Raw genomic sequence first — 25929 nt, 5'->3', positions numbered from 1 at the left:
TGGTTGCAATAATTCCACACTCAAATTGTCGAATTTTATCTAGGCGTCAAAAGTAGGCAGAGCAAAAAAACCTTCTCTGTTTCAACCAGCAAATATAAGCGCGTATAAATAAAACACAATAATCAAGAACTTTCATTGCACTGACACCAAGCGTAGTTACGCCGAGCAAAGACCGAAAAACAGCCGCTTCCCACTTTACAGCAACCATATACGAAGTCTAAAATTCAACCCGACCATCAGTGACGACTAGATTCTAAAATACACAGACAATGCTATCACGTATGTATATAAAAATAAGTATGCAAATTGCACGGAATAAAAATTATTGCGAATTATCATAATTTAATATATAAATAACTTTACCTTCTATACAAAAATAAACGCGTGATTATTAGGTCGCGTTTTATACTACAAACTGATTCATGGAACGAATTAAATATGCAGTACAAGCCTTCAATTTATACAAGTTTTCTCATGAAATGTATGGATATATTTTTATTTGTATTTTATTGTATATATCAAACTTTTATTATGGTTTGTGGATATGGAATATTTCAAGGTTGAGTATTTTTTTAATTTAAAAACTTGTTAATATTATTGTTGTTCAGATTTATTTGGGACATGTCCATTAAGTAATGATCAATAATATTGACGTCAATATACATCGAGTTATTTGCTTTAAACTCGTGCTTTTACCGTTAACGTCTGACAGGATCAGATGCGGGATGATTCTACGTAATATAAAGTATGAATTACAACGAAAAAAAAATATTTAAGCTGATCAAAGTGTTTCACTGGTCCTTCGATCCCGATAAAACAGTAAATGTTACGCTCATATAAAATGATGGAATAAGTCAAAACATACATTATTTAATCATTTTTTGTAATTAGAATATGTATCTTTAATAGGGACCGAACTTTTAACAACAATATATTACATTTTGTTCAATATCAAGAGCATACATGTACAAAATAATTTTAAATTGTGAATATATACAAAAGTACTTTACAATATGAAAGTATTTTATTATTAATCAACTTTTAGCGGAGAACGAAGACTCGCATAAGTAAGTAGAATAAAACAATGGCTTTATACGGAAACATGGACAAATCCGGACAATTATTACTGTGTGACAGCACTGTTGAGTCCGGTAATATCCCTCGTAATCCGAGACGTCTGGTCACTTTATATTTATACAATTATTGGAACAATGATTAAATTGTGATATGTAATATAAATTACATAGAAAAATACCAAACCAGCATAAATAGGAATATCCAAATAAAATAACAAGCTATTTATCAACAGTTCTAAGAACCTGTAGATAAGCCAATTAACAATGAGTAAGTGTTATTTTAAGTGATGATCTAATGATACACGAATATATACTGAGAGTAGTGACTCAAATAGTATAGCAATGCATATAAGTTATTGTTGGAAATGTATTAAATGGAATGATTTTTCATTTCCTTATAACCCAGATTTGTTCATGAGATATGTATAAAGGAAATTATATATAGAAGGATTTTTTATTAATTATCTCTTGTAATAAAAGCGATCAATTATGTTACATTATATATTTAAGGTAATAGATCGAGGATTTAATTTCAAAATAAATCTATAGGCGCATTAATTAATATTCATGTTATGCATACCCTCATTTTCTTTTACGATTTTGAGCTTTATGGTACGCCTTTAAAGACGTTTGTCTCTTGACGCGAAAACAATTACATACATATTTTAGCGAAAATCATCATGCGTTATTCATTCGGGGCTGTACGAAGCGAAATTAAATAAAACGCGAGCCAAAAATGTCTGCTTCTCTAAAATAAAGAGCGGCGATATTTCTGGGTCCGGAAAGAACAATTTTCGCGCTCGCCCGATCTTTTTGCTTTACTGCGACATAAACCAAAGATGTAATAGCCCAAGAAATGACACATTAAACAGAAAGTGTCGCAGGATCGATATAAAGCTTTTGGAAGGGACGGCCACGCAATTAAATACACGGGAATGACAAACCCAATACGAATATTTTCACATCGCCCGATTTAATCACTGAGACACAGTCATTTACCCGGAGAAGCGCTCTATATTTCTTGTAGGATCGGAGGATTGGATTGGAAATAATGCCAGAATTCGCATTTGCATTGCAAAGTTGTCGAAATTACGATCAGCGAGCTGAGATTAGGTAGGATGGAGGGAGGGTTGATGGCCTAAAAGGAAATAAAGAAAAGAAATGATTTTGTCATTTGCATGCAACGGGAAGGTACAATCTTTAAGTTGTACATACATCAACTATGTAGTATATTCAGCTATCGATCTTTACATTATCTCAGATATTCCGTTGAAGTGTAACGAGAGCCTAGGATGCCTACAAATGAAGCTCATGAATTTTTAATGACATTAGGAAAGCGCTTACACTCGATACGGGTTGTACTATAATATCAATAAATATTAATATTTTTTTAAATCAGACCTAACTTTCTCCAACACTAAATAAGCCATAACATATCATAGTACAATCTTAATTTATGACATATAGGCATCTTTATTACGGTATTAAAAAATATGTCTGATAATTTGTTTTCTTTGTGAAACCTGTTTTAGATGGTACAAATTTTATAGTAGCATTAATCTGTTTTACGGTGGCACTGAAAGTGCTTTCTTAGGTCAAGGATAAAATATAATTTAACACAATATCCTAAATTGAAATATGATAAAAATACACATATATATACAAATATATACCAAAGCTCTTTCTGATGGAGTAAAATTTTCCGGAAAATCTAAAAAAATGATTAATAGCCATTCTTTTGTACCTATCGCTCACACGCTCAAATAAACACGATGTTACAAAAGTTAACCAATAATGTAACCCTATATCGAACACTACAATATTAATGTTTTAATTACTGTTATACATCTAACAAACGTAAAACATTAACATTCAACGTGATCTTCATTAACCAGGAAAAGGTGTAGGTACTTTAATTAAAATATCGATTTTCAACTGTTGCCTCTTTCATGGATGTTGAATTTATGCGAAATGTATATCAAACTCAATTATCAAGGAATAAATATGTTGAATATTAATTTGGGAAATAATGTAAAATATCAAAATATTAATTATGAATAGTCTGGGATATTTTAATGCAAAATGACATGGAATACTTGGTTGAAAAAGCGTTTCTTAAATAAATTTCAATATGCGCTATAAATCCTCTTTATACATTCCTCTTGGAAACAGAAGTTACTCGTGTTATGCTAAATTAAAATTTTTATTATAAAACTATGCACAGTAGTATGACAGGTCCGCAACATCTGCGCTTTCTCTTGCAGAATTTAGTTAAATAACTACATATATCGTGCATCGTACATGTTATATTAATTTATTTAAATTAAATTAAGAACATTGTTACCTAATGGATATATCAAATCAATAAACAATACATAGTATTATTATAATAAATAAAAAATACACAACTAAGATAAAAAATTATACTTAGTAAAAAAAAATAAAAAATAATAGGGTATTTAAATTAAATGATACGAACTGGACCAGCGTAGCTGACATTAACAAGATCAATGTGCAAAACTAGCGGATGGCTACAGCCATAGCCGAGCCGGTTAGTGCGAACGTTCTGACTCTAACGGACATCAAAAGAGGACGCGATCGTGATTATCGGACGTTCCGAAGTCCAAAACTGAAATTTTTGGAGAAAAGAGGGAGTATTTGGTTATAAAAAATATATGCTGCGAACTAATGTTTCACAAAGAACACGAATAATACATTTAAATTTAGAAAATCATTTACGATTTATTCAAATAACGTAGATTAACATTTAAAGTGTCATTGAAAAATCATATATTGACATTACATTACGTTATAAAAATATACTATAATACAAATGTATTTAAAAATGATATTATTTTATCTTAATAAAAATCTTTAGCATATCGATATACATTTCATTAAAAAAAATATTTTCGTACAGCATTTTACCATATGACGTCAAACATCGCGATTTTTACCCGCATTTTGAGATCCAAATCGCCTTAATTTCCCTTTTTTATGTAACAAATCTATAATATATAAATATTTATAATTAGATATATTTTTATATACATAACTCGTTATAGACTAACTTTGTGTTATGTAAATAACGACCTAGTTCGATTTTATTTAATAATTATATGAAATTAGAAAATGCTAGGAACGTAAAAAAATGTAAAAGTCAAATCAACGACCTTTAATTTACAAGCAATTAAAATTATGTTTGGTCCGAAAAAAACATTCTTGTTATAGTTAGAATACACACATATATCAGAAGGCAGTTCTTCAGAAATAATACAGACAACACAGCTTTCAGAGATTTATTATTATAATTATCACTTCTCAGAAGTCAAAAATTCATGTCAAAAGCAATAAAATCGTGTCGGCGCGGTCGCAGTTTTTTTAGTTGGATCAGCGGTTAAGAAGTAACCGGAATATTTTTTCATTTTTAAACTTGGCGTTAAACTTTTACACTTAAAAATAATAAAATTAAAAATAATGACGTCATATTTTCGTAAAAATAAAAAATTAACTGTTACGCAGATTTTCAGGCGTGCGCATGTAGCGCATGCTCTTATCTCTCGCTCACTCTCGTCACTCAGCACACGAGCGAGCGAAAGGGACAGTATCTCACCATACGCGCCTGGTTGATATCTATGTTTTGCATCCTAAATAATAACTGTAAATCTACATTTAGATCTGTAAAATTATGTAAGATAATATTTAGAGTAAACATACGGACCTAAAACGTACCATTTTATATCTATAGATAATGATGTTTATTCGGATTAGAAGACACCTAAACATCGATAATGTATCGCTAACGCATTTCATTTTCCGATTAGTCGATATAGTCCGGTTTTAGATCCAAATCAATGATCTATTTTTCTCAGAGATAAGAGTTTACTTTACGACCGTAAAAGTTTAGAGTTACATTTCTCGTTGTTTACGTTCGAGATCGTAAAATGGCTGCAAGAGTTAACCCCGTAAAACAGCCGTCAACATATTAAATGTTAATGATGCTACACATCTGTACATAAAGCCTAGTTCACACGCGGTCGAAAGATGAGTCAAGTGGATATACGATAAGAATTTTCATTCTCAAACTTAGACCCAATTAAGAGCAATGAACGTCAAACCCTGAAAGTGTAATATCATTTATCGGGATCCATGCGCTATGTTGTGAGTTATCGGTGCTCGGCACACTTATATTTTGAACACAAATTACAAATGTTGTTTAGTAGAATTTGTGCAACATGATATTATGATTTATATGTATTTTTCAGTTAAGATATATTTTCACTAGTATAAATATAATTTCACTGTTTTAGTGAAATCGTATCCGAATACATTTTCGCATGTATATTTATATTTCTACTAGCAAAAAAATTAAATTGGTGTAGAGGTTCTTCTTCTTGAAACTCACGCACTAATTTTCCGTAATTTAAAGATGATCATCCGTAATAATAAGGATGAACGTAACAAAATAGTGTATAAGAAGAGACCACACAAAGCCAGAGACAGTTAACCAAGGGCTCTGAAGAATAATGATAATTGACGCAGAGTCGAACGTATTGTCTCTGTCGCGTGTCATCTCATACAAGGGGTTGTTTTTATTTACATTGATAATGGTACAACCTCTTTGGGAAGTTTGTGGCTATTGTGCAATCACGGTCTTCATACACGATTTCTATCATTTGTTGACACTGCTCTTTTGTTCCGTCTCTAACATACATACATTTATAATGATGCCGAGAGACCATCAACCTTAATCGTGACCGGAAACCCGGCTGCAATTGTCAATCGTGACGGTTTAGATCGAGAACGGAAGCGAAGCTAGAAGCCTACAGTATGTTGAAGCTACTGGTCATTAAAGGGCCGGCGGGTAATGGGCTATGTTCGACCATAAAAAGCGGGTGGAAACATCCAGAATACCTGGACTACCATTTTGTAGTCAGAATATTTTTTATTATTGAAAGCTACTGCGTGAGATATAGTATGGCAGATCTCCTCTATCGTTGTTTAAAGTCTAATCGAGGCCTCTAAATTTGTAATTTATGGCAAAACCAATATGTAATGTTTAAGGTCTCTTTTCTATTAATAAAACCAATAAATTTAATTTTCTGAATCTCTAAATCTTATTGACTAATTTATTTGTTCCGAGTTGCGTGAGTCTGACAAGGATTCTGGTGTTCACGTCATTGATTGCATTTAATAGCGCCTACATTCTTTCGTTATTTGTGGCTATACAATCGATCCAGTTCTGCGTTAATGAATTTCGACAATGAGGTGCATTCATAGTGTTCTATTATCTTGAACATTTTTTTTAACTAGGCGCTAAAACACTGCTTCTTTTCAAACGACTCATTCAGTGTATCTCGTACAAAATAATTGCAACGAGTGAGTGACATTATATGTATCCAACTGTGACATATTATATGTAAATATTCGGGTAAACCGGGCTTTATAACAGCATTCAGAAAAGTCGCTCACCGGAAAAGTACAAGCCAAATACCGGGCACGCTCCCGTGCGAACGCGTGACGCGAATAACTACACACATATTTTTAGGATGTTCATAAATATTGCACATTCCTGAAATATTCGCGTGAAAAATGTCTCAGGAAGGACAGAATCCGTGCCGAATGACACCGATATGAGGTTACGTGTTTGGATCGAAATTGAAAATGGACGATTTGCAATTTAAATTTCAGCATTGAAACAGACCTGGCAGGTGAATAAAAATGGATGTGGGTTGTGAGATATGTGAGGTAAATTTGTGTGCGAACCTTGGGCAAGGAGCTTTAGATGAAAAGTATGTAAGCGATGCTTGAGAGCTTTCGATCTATCTTTGACTTTGGTGTGTTTTTGCTTAGCAGTTACATTTAATCTTAATAATGGCTTCAAATAGTTGAACCACCTTGTGGTGTGATACCGTAATAACGTTAAAATACAAGATTGTGTCTAACAATCGTCATAATGTAGCCCCGAGGGACTATAACACATTAAATATGCAAACTTACTTTATGACTTTCCACGGTTTAATTTAACCGACGGTCGGTTAATACCGTCGGAAAACACGAGTCTATTGTACGTTTAGCTTGTGAGAATCAACAGATTATTTGTCGAACGTGATAAGAAATATTTACAAAATGCCTTAACACTTCACTTTTGAGATTCGTATGGTTGCATCTAGGCATAGTGACAGCGCATGAATACGTGGCCTGAATATGTTTCCATGATAAAATGACAGGAGATAACGTTTTGCGCCTTTGCCGAACAAGTTTGGAATAACTTTAATCCAATAACACGATGCAGCTTGAATTATGCATTTTCAAAATAACTAATATTTTCACTACTAAATGAATAATGACATTATAAAATGCGATTTAAAACTTCAACTATCCGTGTTTAAATAAAAACACTTTAACTAGTATATCACGAATTTTAAGTACACCCATACCTCGCTTTACGGCCTAGATACGTTCCACGAAACTTGGCCGCAAAGCGAAAAGCCGTATAACGAATCAATTATTCTAATACAAATTCATACAAATTCAATGGGATCGGTTCCAAATTTGTTAAATATGTAACATGGTTTATCATTTAAAATGCATTTTATCTTTTTATTTCATTTAAATCAAAAATACATACATAACAAGTACATACATTTGTTCATAAAATAATAACAGACTCCAAAAACCAACAATAATCCATAAACAAAAATGAAACAACTTCATGTTACATAAAATATGTGTATGTATACATACATAATATTTTTAAAATGGTTTTAATCTGAAGATGAAGAAATGGTAACCTGCAGATCACTGTCGTCATCATTTTTCGCTGGTAAGAATGAGCCTGGCTTAAAAAAATTATCCAACGTTGTCTTGCCTTCTTGTCTATTTCGTTCTTCAGTGATTTATAACAGCTAATGGCTGAGTTAATTCCTCGAGAAACTTTAGCGCTACGTTCGACGTCAGGATCGTTTTCTAGGAAGATGTTTATTCCTTGTTCGAAATAGGAAAAAGCTTTTGACATTTTTTTTGATGTTAGCTGTTTGAATACAACAGGCTCTGTCACTTCATCAAATGCCGGTTCTGCTTGCAACTGAATGAGTTCCTTATATGAAAGGGGTTCCCTATCAGCTTCAGGTAGATCAAGCACATCACGTTCGTTCAAACCTTCAAAGCCGAGATCATGTGCTAGATCCAAAATGTTTTGCCTAATTTCAGGAAGGCAATTAACTTCTGCATCAGTACTTTTTACACATTCTGGCCATATTTTTTTCCAAACATGGTTCATTGTTGTTAATTTTAATTCCTTCCATGATTCACTGTTGCTGTCAACAGCATCCTTGATGTTATAGTTTTTCCAAAATGTTTTAATTGAAGATTTACCATCGGTTTCCCTTATAAGTTGTCGGAAAGTTCGGCGTAGGTAATATGCCTTAAAAGTGGCTATTGCACCCTGATCCATTTGTTGGATCAGAGCTGTTGTATTTTTCGGAAGGTACTCAATCATGACATTTTCAGATAGTTCGGATAAATTAGTAGGATGCCCTGGTGCATTATCCAAAATTAGCAAAGCCTTGTTGCTTAAGTTATTGTCTCGCAAATATTTTTTCACTTCTGTGCAAAAGTGATTTTTGAACCAACCCTCTAAAGTAGCTTTAGTCATCCAAGCTTTCTTGTTGGATCTCCATATGACGGGTAATTGATTTTTACTTAGTCCTTTAAGAGACCTTAGATTTTCGGACAAATATATTAAAAGTGGTTTTAGCTTAAAATCACCCGCGGCATTTCCACCAAGTAGCAAAGTTAATCGTTCTTTAGACACCTTATAACCAGGCGCAGATTTTTCGGTTTTTGAAATGTACGTGCAATCAGGCATTCGCTTCCAATAAAGCCCTGTTTCGTCTACGTTAAACACTTGTTCAGGTTTATGACCACCTCTTTCAATAATTCCCTTTAAAATGTTGGGATATTCCTTAGATGCGGCTTCATCGGCGCTAGCTGCTTCACCTTTCATTTTAAAATTATGCAAATTAAATCTATTTTTCAATTTTTTTTAAAATCGACATCGAAAAAAAGTTTTTTTGCCGTTATAGCGAAACATTTTAGGCCGTAAATCATAAACGTGCTTTAATTGAAGAGGACCGTTATAGCGAAAGGCCGTATAAAGAGCGGCCGTATATCGAGGTATGGGTGTAGTCTTAAAAACGTACACTTTGAAACGAAGGTACACATTACAAAATATTATATGTAACTTTTTTTTATCTATCTATCATTTAAAAAAACTTGTTCAAATACGTGTAATTTAAAATACATAGATAGTAGATAAATTCATTAAAATAGCCGATAAACGGTTTATAAGTACGTTTAAGCTACAATAGCCAAATTTCCATTTAATAAAATTCAGCATTAAATATTAAACGCAAAAGGACACACAATAAAGTATAATAAAATTGATCACCCCATTTATTATTTATATATATATTCATGATAAATTATATATTTTTTTACTGTGGCCTTCATAGATACGAAACGACATTCAATCTGAAAAAGTCTGGTATTCTGTGTAAAAAAATAATAAGACACAAAATTGATATGTATGAAAATCTCAAAAAAAAAAATGTGAGTCACGAATATATGTTTGTACATATGTGAAAGTTAACTAAAATATCATTCATATAATATTTTTTTTAAATATAAATGGATATTTTTGTATATGTCAAATATTTTCAGCGAATTTCTCTCCATTGTATACAGCGTAATATTTACACAAAGTCAACATACCCGCATTGTCATATGCAGACTACACACATTTGCTTAAGAGACGCTTCTATAATTCGCTTGAAATACAACAAACAAATTTCTAAAATATTTTTAAACGACTTATAGCCAACCTGTGCTGATCTTATTACGAAACTCAATCCCACCATACGCTTTCGCTTTCTTAGTTTTATTATTCAGAGCAGAGCTTTCTCAGGGAATTGCTCAGGAAACTACACAATGTTAGGTACATGCCAAATAAAGCATACATTTTCCATTTCAATTATCAAAGGAATAAAATCATTCATAATGGTATAACTTTTGTGTTATTCTCAAAAAACTTCCATATCGGTTATTTTCGCATCTCCTCCGTTAACTTTAATCAATACTCTCCACCTTTCTGAGATAAAACCTTTTTTTAAAGGTTGAGGTTGAATAGTGCGAGGTAATTTTACCTTCAGTGCTTCCTACTAGATCCATTACCGAAAGACAGATTTATTGCTCAAATCTTAAATTACAATTGTGGTACATTTCATACGTGTTATAAGCTGTATAATATTTTTTTATTTATTATATACCAGCGCGGCGAATAAATCAAAACACTGTGCGGTTCCTTAAAATTTCCTCTCGGGTAATTTAATCATCCGACGGACAATATATTACATTATTATAAATTGGAGCGCTCCATCGGTTAAAATTTAATTAAATAGCTCTCACATATATTACAATGTAATATCTAAATACTATTTGATAACCATATTCGCACGTTACGCAACACAAAGATATCCTATTCAGTAAAAACGTCGGACATATCTAAAACTTAATTCTGATCCCATTTCACCCACAACCTTTTTCTGGCACAAAAAATATATACAATGTATGTGTTTCCTTTACAGCCTACGATATATTTTATAGTATTGTAAGAATTTATTTTATTTAGAAACGATATTGGTGTGACGAAAAATAAGTAGTTCTTTTTGTATAAAAAAAAAATATTTTTTTATATATGATACATACACTATACATTTAATTAAAAGTGGTTTTATACAATATAATCGAAGCTTTATGACACATTGAATTATTTCTGTACTACCTTAAATTATAGTTAATTGGAACGTATGGGTCAGAGCTTTTAAATGGGTCAACGTTTAGGGCGTAGTCAATAAAAGATAAAATTTCATTCAATTATTTTTAATTTATCGTTCATAATGTGGCATACATATATAATCACACGTCAACAGATGATAAACTTATTATGGTAGTAGTTTTCCATTTTCTTTGGATTAACATTAGGAAAATCAGAGGTTAAAATAAAAAAAATACAACGTATGATTTAAACATAAATAATTGAGTTAATCAAGGACTTACAAAAAGCAAATAAAATAATTGCTTTGATTTGTAACTTTCGAAAAACAAGTTTTTTATTTGTCTACGATTCTACATGATACAAGATACAAGTGCTCGAGCCGATCGCATATTTGAGCGGATCAGAAAGCGCTTTGCATTAGGGTCTGAACAATAGATACAACCGGTACTAATACCTTAAAATCAAAAAGTCAGTGGTATACGCTTAAATATATATAATTTCCAAATCTATCGATTTTTTTATCACCAAAGAAAATACTAATCAAAGTAAACAACAAATTTATTTATTCATTGTTATCATAAAAAATACTAAAATAAAACGATATGAATCGGACCAGCTCCTTATAGCTGACATTGAACAGATCATCGTCCAATGCCAGCGTATTAAGAAACTGAATGACAACTGCAATAGATCGTCAACAGCTCTCTTCAGTAACTAGAAGAAATTCTTGGTAATGTATAATTTTATAAGAGGTCATACATTCAAAAAGAGACTGGGTTACAGGTGAAGATAATAACCGAATTCTTTCAAATAGAGGTATCTCAAAAATCTTTTCTGGGCTTTCCCAATCATGGAAGAAGATTTTGTCTCGTAGAGTACCAAATTAAGGATCCTAATTTTATATGACTACTATGGACTAAAGTTTTCATCGAGTCCGCAAATCACTTATGGATTATCAAAGTGAAACGCGTTCTTTATAACAAAGTAAAAATTACAAATCTGACTATACTGTCATGACAGGTTTCGCAATGCATCATGATGGTCATTATACAGATAAGTTTTATTAAAAATTTCACATACATTCACACGAAATAATAAATTATATCATTAAATATAAAAAAACATATTGTGCACGCCTAAAATAGATTAGCACCATTCCATATTTTTTTCCAGCTCCCTATAGCTATAGCCGAAAACATCTACATATGTGTTTGGCATCGTTAAGTAGTTGGATGAGGAAAGAAGAGCGTTCGAGCGCTGACGTCTTGGGCACGACGGTGAAGAATAAGGGTCACGATCGTGTCTTGATCGCCAAGCATTGACGGGTAGTTGACACTAGAATGCAATGAATTGTATCCCAACATTCCTAGTAAACTGGCACTAGGATATAAAAACGGATATGACCCGTACTTAGATTTCAGACAATGGACCTATATTCGTAGGCGCTATTAATTAGCGTATCTTACAGAACGCGAATCTTCATTAAATTGATAAGTATGTATCATTGACTTTTTACCACAAACTTTGGTGAAGTGCATACAAAATCACCATCGCTACTCCTAAGTCATCGACGGAAGTATTTCTGCTTAAAACACATCCGCCTTAACTGTAAGAGAGTTCCGCCTGGCATTTTTGAATTTTTGCAAAGAATGAGAATACTCTAAAACAAATCATTAGCATAAAATAAATATTCTGAGTTCCTAATTGCAATTTCAGCAATCAAAATACAGAATAAATAAACCTATCAAAGTTGTTCCTAATGAAATTTTAAATTCTGACGTTATCTTGAAATACAGGATCGTAAATCTTAATCTACTATAACAGCGTTAAAAGTAAATTTTATGCTACATAGCGATTACGCGGAAAATTTTCAAAGGAGCTATTTTAAAACGAAGTGAACACTAAAATATTTTTGGCACACAAATATCTAGAAGTCTGTGCAAAAATACAGAAATAAATGCTGAAACATTACTCAAATTTCCCAATTGAGAGCACTGAAATGTGTTTATATTTGTGTTACAAACCGGTTGTTAAAAATGTCCGATTGCAACACTGAGTGGGCTTCGAACCTTAAAATGTGAAATATGTACATTGTACGCGTTAAACCGAGGCGACAGATATTTAACCGTAGGTTTGGTCATTGTGCTAGGTCCAGTATTTCAAGAGGCACAGCACTAAAGTCACGTAGTAGAAAACGTGATATGCCAGAATGCACGTGCCCTTTTGAGAGGACTCATTAACAGCTTCTGGTTTAAAACTCAATCAAGATATGGAATACATTACTCAAAAGAAAGCGAAAGTTTTAAGTGACACGTGTCAATCAAATTTGGCATACTACATTGTTAACAAAAATTAATATAATACAGTGTATATCATTATGTCTATGAATATGAGTCGAATTAAATTCTAGACAACATACATCTTATATGTATATAGAATACTCTGCATTTGAAAATGAAATTTCAAATGAAGCACTCTAGTCTTGGAATATGCAATGGTAACTCAAGAATCCTCCTTATTCACTTACGTATGCTCGGCTGCTGTTTTTGATACTAGTGCTATATTTTCGGCTCATAAAATATTTTATAGCGAGCGTGTGTCGTCCTAAGGTCCTCCAAGGATCGATACCTGGACCTCACAGATGTTATATATGCATATCGTAACTGAGGCGGGTTCAGATTTGCCGAAATAAAATACCCTCTAAAGTGCCTATACGACCTAGCGTCGTTTCTCCACGGAAGGAAAAATCGTCTGAATAAAAAACAGGTAATAGATAAACATGTAACGCGAGCCGAAAAAAAATATCATCGCTACAGAAGTGCGCCAAGAATAAATCAAGTATGTAGTGAGGAAGGAAAAAATAATGTTGGCGAAGGACGCGAAAGCTGGCTTGGCCCTGACTTTTGGGCAAAATTTATGTTCTTACGCATCGTGGGCACCACTCGCAAAGTTTGGAGTATTAAAATTGATGGTATAATTGACGCTTGCGCCGTTTTAGTGTTCAAGTGATGAATTACAACTTGCCCGATCGGGAGAGATGCCAACTACCAGCATGCTTAGTACACTTCAATCAAAAACACAAAAAAATCGACATTAGTTGAGACATGCTGACGTTTACCTAATAACTTCCGACAGGAAACTGACGTGTTAAGATAATCACTGTAATATATTATTAGACAATAGTTTATATTTAAACGTAAACAACTATAACAAAGACATCTGAATTACTTATAGTTCTGTATAATATAGTATGCTAGCTTTCATATCCAGCTTCCTATTTGTCCAAAGACGATGTATTTTGCTGAATTATGATATCAACGGATCATCCAAAGCTCTTTTCTTTGAAACATAAAATTTTTCATTGAAAAAACATTCACCTCTCAAATAAATTACTGACACATTCAGCAACTGCCAATGACAGTAATTTACTGTCATGACTAAACCACAGCGAATTTTTAATTGAAAAGATAACTTGATAGATGCCAACATTTTTGTCTCGTCAGATTTGTTCATTACATTTTTTTTGCGGATTCGAATTTTTAAACAGCATAATAAAGCTACTAACATTGAGAAATAGTTTGTACTATGTAAAATTTGTTGAATCAGGGAGTCAATAAATTGATTTTATCGATATCAAAGTATTATCATATTTTAGAATTTATTCAAAAAAACTGTACAAAAATATTAGGTGGATCTATAAAATATTTTTATAGAGTGCCAATTGAACCGCAAAAATCTCATTAAGTAAAATTAATTATAGTGTAAATAAGTGGACATCTTAGTTGACCAGATCTGATCAGCGAATGTCAGCTTTCAGTGTCAAGCGTGCAATCGCATGGTGGAGAACGGATATCAGCTGATCGAGGTCGGTCGACAAGGAGACAGTTCAGTTGAAGATTGTGTGATTTTGACGCTTTATATGTGCTATATTAATCTTTTGGTCGCTCTTAAAAAATATCCGCGGTGATGTTTTTAATGAATTAATAAATGAGTTTTTTATACATAAACTTAAATCTGTTACTTCACAAAATAGAATATATCTAAAGTATTTTTCAATTCATGAAAGTTAGAATATGTGTCAAACATTCGGTATAAATTATAAAAAACGTTCTGCACACAAAAGACGGGTATTTATTCGCGCTCTCCATTCAATTCTATGAACGCCACAGTGGAGTAAAATGGAAACACAAATAATTCTCTGAAAAATATTTAATTTTAATATTTCTGCAAATGTTTTAAAGCAAATATCAAGAAATGTCGTTAGTTAAAAGTTTTTATATTCTGTTTAAGCAATTATCAACTTTAACATGCATGAAACAACTGTTACATAAGGTTCAAAAGTTGATGACGGATAAGTCCGTCATCCATGCATGGGACTGTTTGCCATGACGGCTAAAGCCGTCAAACGCGGTAAAAGGGTTTTTTACGGAAACGTCATATTTTTTAATAATACATTTTTATATTCTATTTTAAGAAGCATAATATTTTTTTATTTATTTATTTACGTAATCAGAGTGATAATTAATTCATTCCGCGGTTACAATTATATGCGTTTATACATTTACATTCACAGAAAATATATTATTTTATAATATATTTATATTAATTATTGCAAAAATTCATTAATTTCTTTGCAAATATTTTTAGTTGATTTTGGTAAACCATTCAAGGTTTTAAATGCAATATATTTAAAATAATTTGTGCCGTACTTCACAGAAAATGTTGCACAGGGATGTGTAAATCATCCGCAGATTTAATTTTATAATTATGAAGCTATTTTCTGAATATCTGAAGAAAGGTCAATTTGTTCCGGGTGTCGCTAATATACTATTACTGTGACTTTGATTGTAAATCGCTGGTATCCCTCCCTAGCAATTTTTTAATTAAGAAATTGGGACTCTTGCAAAATATGCAGCGTGATTTCGTGCACAGCTTCTGTCAGCGAAAATTCGCGTTGTAGAATAAGTTTAAAAAATAATATTTAAAATCTCTACTAACATTTTTATTTATATTAAATGAATTGTTTTTAAACACTAATAAATCCTCGACATTTTATGAGTAAAATATATTAAATCTTCACGTGGTTTACTTTCACAAACTAAAATAAAGCAGCCCTCGTTTTCTCTTTAATTAAAAATTAGTAAGAGAGGCAAAAACCCTTTTTTTCGCTCTCAACTTTTACATTTATTTTATTTCTTAGTGGAGACCCGCCAATAATTTTTAACAGTGCGACCTGCGAGATTCAAGTGCTATTTTAGAAACTTTAACTCGAATTATGTAGCGAGCTCTTACATGATTTGTTTAATATATAATGTATTATTCTATTTACTTATTAAAAGCATTGAAACGCTAATTGAATGGTTTTGAATGGCTTTTCACATCGAAATTAGCAGGACGGAAGTAATGATTAGAACCATTCTATCAAAATGAATGAATCGGATGAAACCATTCGTATGCCGAATATTGTCAACAATGGATTTCTATTCATGAGATACAGAGAAAGCCCAATTATGTACTTATTTTATTATTAATTATAAACAAGGCCTTGGGAAAACAATGATTCCGGGCCTCATGACAAAAATGGCACTTTATATATTTTTTTGCATCGTAATATAATTTGTTAAATAAATAACTACAATCTGTCACTTTGAAAAATAATGTTTATTGTGAAAGTACTACCTAGAAAGTGGGTGCTTTTGAAGGCAATGTTCCACTTCTTGTATTTCTTGTATGTATAAAAATGACTAATGAACTTATAACTGAAATACATCAGTACATACATCTCAAACAACTACCTGTAGTTTAGTTCAGATTCATTATTTGAGATCGTTTTTTACTTTTTTATATATGTATATATATTCTTACTATGATTATAAGCTTGGTAAATAGTGTAGGTACAATTATTAAAAACACGTTGATATGCAAACGTGATTATCAAAATTCAAATCTAAAAATACGCACTGACTGACCGCTTGGAAATAAGTTCAAACACTACAAAGTACACCGCCCTGATGTTAACGACATAAAGGGGTAATTTCCCTGAAAAACACTCCGCGCAAACAGGTGTGGCCCATTATAAACTCATAAAGACCGGATATTAAAAATGTGATCTATTTTACATAGTCTGACGTTTCATAATTGATAGCAATAACGACTTGCGATGTTGCAGATTGCATTTGAAAATTTCATTACGTTTAGGTTAAACTGAAAACTTGTGGATATGCATTAAGTTAATGGGCGCTTTTTGTGTGTTTTGTATGATTTTCACTCATTTACATTCTAGCGTCGTTAACTCTAACATAAAACCTTGAATAAGTAACGAGTTCATTGGTGGCCAACCGTGAAAAGAGGGTTTATTTAACGAGGATTTTCATAATATAATAAAAACGCATGTAATAAGAATTTTAGCGAGCTAGTAGATATAAAATAGTATAATGCATCATAAATTGTATGAAATGTTAATAATGCATTCGATTCGAATGTACTACTATGTAGATATTTATTTAAATTTAATGAACCGTATTTTTTTACATATGCGGTACAACCAATCGATAGTCGAAAATATAATCATCAATGCATATGCGACAGTTTCATTGGAATATTATTTAATCAATCCAATTAATTGTATATAACAAATAGCAATTAGTGTTATAAACATATAGTATTATCATTAAAACATTTTTTGTCAGCAGCTATTATGATATCCAATTTATTTCTACTCAAATGTGTCAGTCTATAAATATCAGGCAAAAAACACTTTAAACCCATACGTCCTAAAACCTAAAGCAAAAAGCCTCACAACTAAAATTTGCATAGTACATTAAACAATGTATGTATAAACTCACATTAAATAACAAACTGTAACCGGCGAGTTTCGAGTACATACATAAATATAATAATTTATACTATATGTTGATTATTATCAAACACGTTGTTTATACCGAGTGTATAAGTGATAACAAAAATCTCGTGCGAGAGCGACTTTGCGTAGTTTAGTTAGCTCTATTTAACAAAAATATTACAATCTTATGGATAATAATAAATAACATAGATAACACTAGTTCGTTATCCATTTAACCAAATTTGTACCTACAGTAATTAAATAAAACTATGTATAATATCCTGTTTTATACTAATTTTATCACAAATTAAAAAGTGGGAAACCACAACAACTAACGTTTCAGTGTGATAAACATCTTCAGAGTTAAGAACTAGAAAGAAACGCTATTCACGTTCTGTTTTCAAGCGAGCGACTTTAGCTCTATGAAAAGGCAAAATCCTTGACCTTCTTGTCTGGATGATAAGCAATATCTATACGCAAAGTTTCATTTCGTATTCTATACACTGCACTATTCCAGTTCAATTCAACTTCCATAAACTGTATCATATCATCTTAAATTGTTGAACGTGCATTTGAAGCAATCTTCAATCTGAATTCAGGCATTGGGGTCACGGCCAGTTGTAAGTGATAAAGTGCTGTTAACATTCGAACCGATGCAATGCTATTAATCAGTTATCTTCCAAGGAGTACGTGTGTTTACAGACTCTAGTTTTTAAATCGACCTTACATCACAATTTCCCATTATAAAAGGTGATAATATACGCAATGTAAATCTCATGAATCCTGCTATAATAAAGTGTTTACAGCCTTCCCTTATTGCGATAACAAAGTGCGCTTCCTCTGACCGTCTAACCCTTCTTGAACAAAGGAGTTCGTTAGTCGCGTTGAAGGTACACAAAAGCATACAAGCATAGGTACGCCTTTTCAGGGCATACGAGTATGTTCAAAAGTGCGATAGGGATGAGAAATAATAAAAAATATGCTTCATTTTTTTAATATGAATATAATCGCTTCTTTTCAACGCATACTAAAATAATTCGTATACCTAAATAATAACAGAATGGACCTAAATTCATTTAAAAAGGAAATAACTTTTTCAAGCTTGAATATTATTTTATTTATAATATAATAGTTTCATAGAATAGAAGCGTGTGAAATAAATTATAAAAAACTTGCTTGCTTTTACTTTGAAAATCAACACTACATTGTTCTCACTCAGAAAGCATATTTACAGTGATAAGAGACCGACGAGGACTGGAAAAATATTTCTATAAAGAACCAGTAATGTCCATTTTGCGTAATTCTTAAGAGTCAGTAGTTTCATATTTTTATGCATATATAATTAAAAGAAAGAGCTTTGTCAATATTCGTGAAGAAATTTGAATTCAGTTATTAGAGAGCGCTCTCAATGCCTTATTTAGGGACCAACGATTAACAACCACTTTTGTTGAAATACCATATCAGTGACAATCTTGAAGATGTTCTCCAAAAATAATTAAATACTTCGTTTAAATCAATTTTTTTTGATTAAAAATAATTGATATGCAATTTTAAAAACAACTACTGGTTAAAATCCGCTAAATTCACAGCTGCATTCGAAGCAGGTAGTGAGAAAAGGGATAGATATTTCTGATTAACACTGAAAATATTGTTTGACAGTATAATTTTTATGATCGACCTTAGAAATTGCGATCAGTAGAGAGTACCGATTTCAACAAAAAATATGAATGCAAGTATTAATGACTTAAATTGATTTTATTATCAAGTCTTTGGCATGGATTCATTTGGCGGATAAATGTAACAAGAGTCAATGCTTTAATGTAAATAATATGTTTTCATTGTTTGAAAAGAACTGGAAAGAAAAAAATGTCATGTAATAGAAAGTGACCGTCGAAGCATGCATTATATGTTTTAGTCAGAATTACAATAAAATCTCAAATTAAAAAAACCGAATTAAAAAAAAATTATTATTAAATATGTATGATGTTTTGATATATGTTTAACCAATCTTCGCGTTCAATTATATGTTAATTATTAATTTCAGTAGGTAAATAAAAACTCTATACACAGTATATAACTTATATGATTTTATACATCTACAAATTTCTCTAGAAATGGAAAACATCGAGAAATGATAAACAGAATGCGTGACAAAACACAGGGTGAATAAAAATGAATGCTTTCCTGTGTTTAATATCCATTGACAAAAAATCTATGAACCGAGATTCTCACGCATAAATGGAAATGAAATCCCATTATCAATAAATCACGGAACATTGTACTATAAAATTTGGGATGAAAAAATAAAATCGTTAACAAAATAATGAGATTCCGCAATAGTACAAAATCATATCATTCTAGCTGTTGAGACAGAAACAACCCGCCTAAAACTTTCAAACTATCGCAGAAATCCTTGAGTATCAACAATAGGCGATATAGACCTTCACCGAATTAACCTTTTAAATACAAGCCGACAAGTAACAGCTAATATTTTGGTCATCTTACGCAATGTATGAACGGCTTTTAAACTATAAATCGTTGTCGTGTAAATATAATTTATATTCCATTGACTGAAATCCGAAGAGAAGTAAAGTACTCCTTTTTGTTGGAGAGAATTAAAAAAAGCTTTTTGCTGGGGAGGTTGGAATAAAATTCATTGCATTTTCGGCGTGGCGTCTACTCAATGAAACACTAAGTTGCTACAGGACGGTTTCGACAACCTTTCACAGTCAATTTGAGCTTTCGACAATCAATCAATTTGAGCTTAGAGTCGCAATCGCAACGAACTTGCCAAATACATAGATGTTTTGGGCGATAACTATGAGGAGCTGGGAAAAATATATGGAATGGTGCTCATCTATTTTAGATAAGCATAATATGTTTTTTAAATAAATAATATAATTGTACAAAACAAGTTACTAATAAAAACCTACAAATATTATGTAATATTTTTCTAAACGGTAAAGCATTTCACTAATTATTTTCTGAGCAAAACATCATCATACAGAACTAAATATATCCTTAACGAATCATATTTATAATTTAATTTCACATGATTAAAAAAATGATCACACTAATTTCTAGTTTCGAGATTCTAACCCGGAGGGGTGTGGCTTCGCAGCCAGTAAGATACATGTGGAAACTAGTGAGAATTTTATTAGATTATATTACATATTGCGAGATTTTTTTTTTTAAATAGTGGTGGAGAAGCTGGCGCAGGGATGTTGTCCGTGGAAGATCCTTAGCGTTATTTGTCTTCCCGTGACCGTTTCATAAGAAAGAAATATTCATGCAATGCACCGGAAAATTTTTGCGTGTTATTTATGAGATACCCTTATTTTTTCTAGTCATAACGAGAGTCAAGTATGGTGTAAATTCCTCTGCGTCGGACTATTGATCTAGTTAGTTGTTTTCTTTGGAAGATGAAAACAACTTTAATTCTTAATAAATTCTATAGACACAAATTTATTAGACTTTTAACAGATTTTTCATGTGTGACATTTTACGGAGAAGCTTTCATGTCGGGTCGGCTACTTTTAGACCTACCGGTATGTAAATGTTATCCTTCATACGTCTGTAAAAATAGACATATAATCACAGGAAAATAACTCGAGTTGCCTTTTTATGATTTCTCTCTCTAGCGCGCGGAAATTTCCCTCTCGTTAAATTACTTTATATATTACGCATACAAGAATGACCGCAATTTGTCGGAAAATGGGACTCTTTATTGCGCTTATAAATACATCAGTCCCTTTGTCTCACGTCGATGCTTCCCTTTTATAAACGAACCGTTCCCTCGCAATAAATGTTTAGCAAACAATTTTCGGACATATTACCCTCTGAACATATACATACGTTTGCACATTTCATCACATTCACTCTTTTTTTTAATATATCAAACATTCAAAGCTCGTAATGACACGTTTGCGAGCGCGTGCGAAAATTCCCACAGAGGATCACGAGGGTAATGAGCACCTCCACGCCTAATGGTCACACGTGGATTCCGTAAATAGGGTGTTAACGAAGGGGTTGAGGATATACCTCGACTCCCTTGAAGGATAAAGCGCAAATAGACACCATACAAGCTAGTATGGCGACGAGCCAAGAGCATGTTCGCGCACAGCTCAACACCGAACGACACAATAATTATTGAACTAAACTCTGTATTTAGCGGACAAAACGTTGACATCGCAATGTATAGATTTTCAAGTCGACAAATAACACAAGGCCGCACGTAGGTTGACCTAACGCAACGTTAACCGAAAAGGTCCGGGCCTTCATTGATTAGATTCGGTAGCCGAAGTTTTCAACAAAGTGCCTACTTTTCCCATAAAGAGTTTTTTACTTTTTTCGGAGAGAAACATTTTCTTTTTGTTTTCGTCGGTTCGGTTGTATTAATATATTATATATTTACATCAATATTTGACGCCAGAGTGTGATTTAACTTTGATCATTAATACATAATACGCATTCAGAGATACCAATCTTATTATATAAATGAAAAATCCGTCAAAATCCACTTGCGCTAAAACGAAGGTTTTTCGGGACTAAGCTTAATCCAAATAATTCGCCCAATTGCTTATGTATACCCCTAAACGAGAAAAGTAAATCCAGCGATATAATAAATTATCGATTATGGGCGGAATAAAGAAAAATACTCGATAAAACCACTTTTGATGGAAGAAATAATCGAATATCCACAAAATTGCTTATCATGAAATAAATGGATTTGAGAGTTTAAGCGTATAATTTGATTCGAGGCAGTTTTAAACTCGCTGCTAATATCGAACGACTGATTATATTATATATAAATTGTTTACATGTCTTATTCGACGAATTTATTTAACCTTTATCACCATGTTGGATACTCTAAAGAAGTATTCAGTCCACTCTAAGTACATACACCTATATGAGGTTTTTGAATATTTATATAAAAGACAACGCCCTGCGGTTAAAATTTGACTATTGTGTAAAATTCAAGTATGTATAAAGTTATATAAACGTCTGCGGCCGTTCACATTGTATGACATAGCAAAGAAAATGTTCTAGGGAACTTTGCCAAGGAGACAAAATTAAAGCGAAACGACACGCTCCACGCTAATGTCGCGCTTAACTTCCAAACTAATAGCTCAGATTGATACATCTGAAAACCAAAGTAGTGTATGACAGTGCTGCTTTGTTATCTGTTTCGTCTGATTTAATATCAGTTGAATAATATTTGGGGTACACTCAAAGATAATATTACTACGTATATTCAGTCTCTTACCGGAATTAATGTGACACGATTTTCTCAAGAAAAGGGTGGTCGTATATGGTGCGCCATTTCCTTCTTGTTACTAAGAGAAATTTTTGAAGAAAAATATGTTTGCGAAAGGGAAATTTTACCGTGGCTCTTCTCTAGGCACAGATTTTATTTATATGCGGTTCGTAATAATATCATGTTACACGAATCCTAATCATTACAGCCATATTTTTTTATAAATTTCAATACATATGTTTTTTAATATGTAGGATTACACGCTATAACAATAAAAAAAAATGGAGTTTACAAATTAATTCACACTATTTCAAGTGCATACTCAAAGATAAGAGTGTATGTAGGTATAATAGAATAACGAGAAGGTGCGTCATATTTGTTGAATTTGATTCGACTATTATTGATTCGGTGAGTTGTATAGCGTCGAATGTTTTTCAGTTAACTTTCCGCACTAAAGTTTTAGAAATCGTACAAAAGGAAGTTCTAGTTTATGAAAGCCAAAGAATTTTATTTTAAATCGATAAATTAACTTAGGGAATTTTATGTATAAGCAGCAATTTAATGTCTAAGTGTACATGTACGAAAGTCGAGGACTATCCGTTCCATATAAATAATATTAGAAATACAATATCGACGTAAAAGTATACAAAAGCACATGCATTAAACACAGGTAAATGACATAACAACAACACACAGACTATAGATAAAAAAAATAGTTCGGGATATCTAAAAATAAACTTAATCTTAAATGTTTAACTTGCAAGTACGGTTCGGATCGCCGATGCTACATGTGTTTACTCGTAAAAAATCACACGAGAATTCGTTCAATTGGGTAGAACCATCCATATTGATTATAATATAATCAGTTCAGAACGGAAGATTAAAAACAATTTGTACAATGTTTCATCGAAAACCCATATTTTTATTTATATTTGCAGAAAGGTTGTAGGTAATGTGCCAAGATACATACGCTTTATCAAGTCATTCCTTAATGCAAGATATATTGTATAAAGCGATAGTACATACCTCATGCTAGAACGTTTGTCTGATAATAAGAACGATATAAATAAAAATATACAGTTAAAAAACGTGTTTATGTAGCAACATTATATACGAGATCCATTGCAAAAGTAAAAGTGTAGTCATATTTTATTTAAATGTATATAAGACTCACGTGAAATTACAAGTTATCTCCTTCAAAGTACGACCCTTGGGAAGGCAAACGATGTTTCCGACGTTTTTTCACTGGTCGTGCTCATATTATAAAGTCTGCTTAGTTCATCGATTACATGTTTATATACAATCTGCATTTTAAAAATCTTTTTATTCACTAAAATCTGTGAGAGATATAGAATAATCGAACACAGCAAATCCATTTTCAAAATATATTTGTAAAAAGCCTGATTGACTCTTTTATCAGAGAAAAAAATATTTCTGCAGCTGTCGAAAAAACATTAATTATCGTTTTTACGCTTTCTTTGACTCTATTATTACTTTGTTACGCGGTATAAAAATATAACCGTACACAAACAGAGGTAGCGCAGCACACTCAACAAATCGAGTCAAAACAATTCTGAACCAACCTGGATTTTTTTTGCTGAACCCAATTTTTAATTTCTAGCTTGATTTTGATGAATCATCAAAATATTTATCTGTGAGATTAGGAAAATTTAGGTAAACCTAATCTGTGATGATCGATCGAAATCAAAAGTATACAATAATCGCTAGTTCCAATCTTCCAGACACGATACACGATCCATGAGATCTTTAATTTTCGATAAGGTATACAATGACTAGGCAAAGTATGCATTAACTATGAGTTTTAGTTGAAGGTTGCTATGTTATAATTCGTGTACATTTTTACTAAATAATGTATGCACATTAAGCCGATTTTTCGACTTTTTACATTAATGCGATATGCAAAAATAATAATTTCAACCAAATATCCTAAACAACGCGTAATAAGTTAAATGCCTTCGGTTTATTGCTTGTTGAATAATAAGCATGCGCTTAACGCCTGTGAATACGAAAAACGCGCTCGTGATATCGCGCATTGCACTCAAAACATTGCACTACGAGCTCATAATTTCGCGCTTTATGCTAATAACCGCGCGCGTCTCATTTTAACATTAATTAACTAAACTATTTTTTACTACTATCTTATTAGTGAACATTAGGCGTATAAATATCCATACATATTTATCAGATAATAATTTGTTACCTCTTACAAAGCCCAATTAAATAAACCACGTATCATGCGCATAGATTGTTCTGTTTTGTTTTTTATCTAACTTTAAATTATTTTAATATTATTTTTTTAAGTTTTCACTTATAGTTACAACATATAACTCTACCGTTTTCACAAACAAACTGCTGATAAAAATGATTCGATTTCATCTGAAATAAAGTTATCGCTTCAAATTGAATATATATGAATTAACAAGAATCATTGGTTTGTTATCTTTGCCAAATAAAACTGAATAAAAAATACAGGATTGAAGAAAAATGTATTGATTGTTCCGCAGAAAATTGTAATACTAATTTTGGAAGATAGAAATATTTCTATTTTATTTAATATGCATCATCCAAGTCGTATTTTTTATAACTTTACACACCATGTATTCGAGCCGGTGACAATAGATTTAAAATCAATAACACTTTTTCTACTTACAGAAATTACAACATCAGGACAGAAACTTTCGAAAAGTGCGTTACCCTGGTTTAAAATCATATATGTATAATTATCACACTTATAATTAAAATTATTTAGAATTTGCGGATTCATTATGCTATGTATTTAGTATTAAAATATAATATTTTTTCCAATCAAAGTAAAATCCATTTTGTCTTAAAAAATATAAAATGGATTGAAAATGAAACATATAATATAAATTCAATTTAAATTGCACAATAGCTA

At 31.9% G+C, this 25929-nt stretch overlaps 1 protein-coding gene and 1 long non-coding RNA gene across 2 annotated transcripts in view; both read right to left on the bottom strand.

The window, feature by feature from the left end:
* MCU (mitochondrial calcium uniporter) overlaps positions 1-25929 on the bottom strand; it is a 175337-nt gene that overhangs the window by 148591 nt on the left and 817 nt on the right. The gene's annotated exons all lie outside the window — the stretch shown is intronic.
* LOC148230405 (uncharacterized) lies at positions 5334-11620 on the bottom strand. Its single transcript, XR_015811066.1, has 2 exons — positions 9281-11620; positions 5334-7483 (listed from the first exon to the last, which is right to left on the bottom strand). It is a non-coding gene; the product is annotated as an uncharacterized LOC148230405 (long non-coding RNA).

This window comes from Plectrocnemia conspersa, unplaced genomic scaffold (genome assembly GCF_051122295.1).
Source record: "Plectrocnemia conspersa isolate PC_06_02 unplaced genomic scaffold, ASM5112229v1 ptg000010l, whole genome shotgun sequence".
Classification (NCBI taxonomy): Eukaryota; Metazoa; Arthropoda; class Insecta; order Trichoptera; family Polycentropodidae; genus Plectrocnemia; species Plectrocnemia conspersa.
Note: the sequence above shows the minus strand (reverse complement) of the source record. Positions and strands in the feature narration are given on the sequence as shown.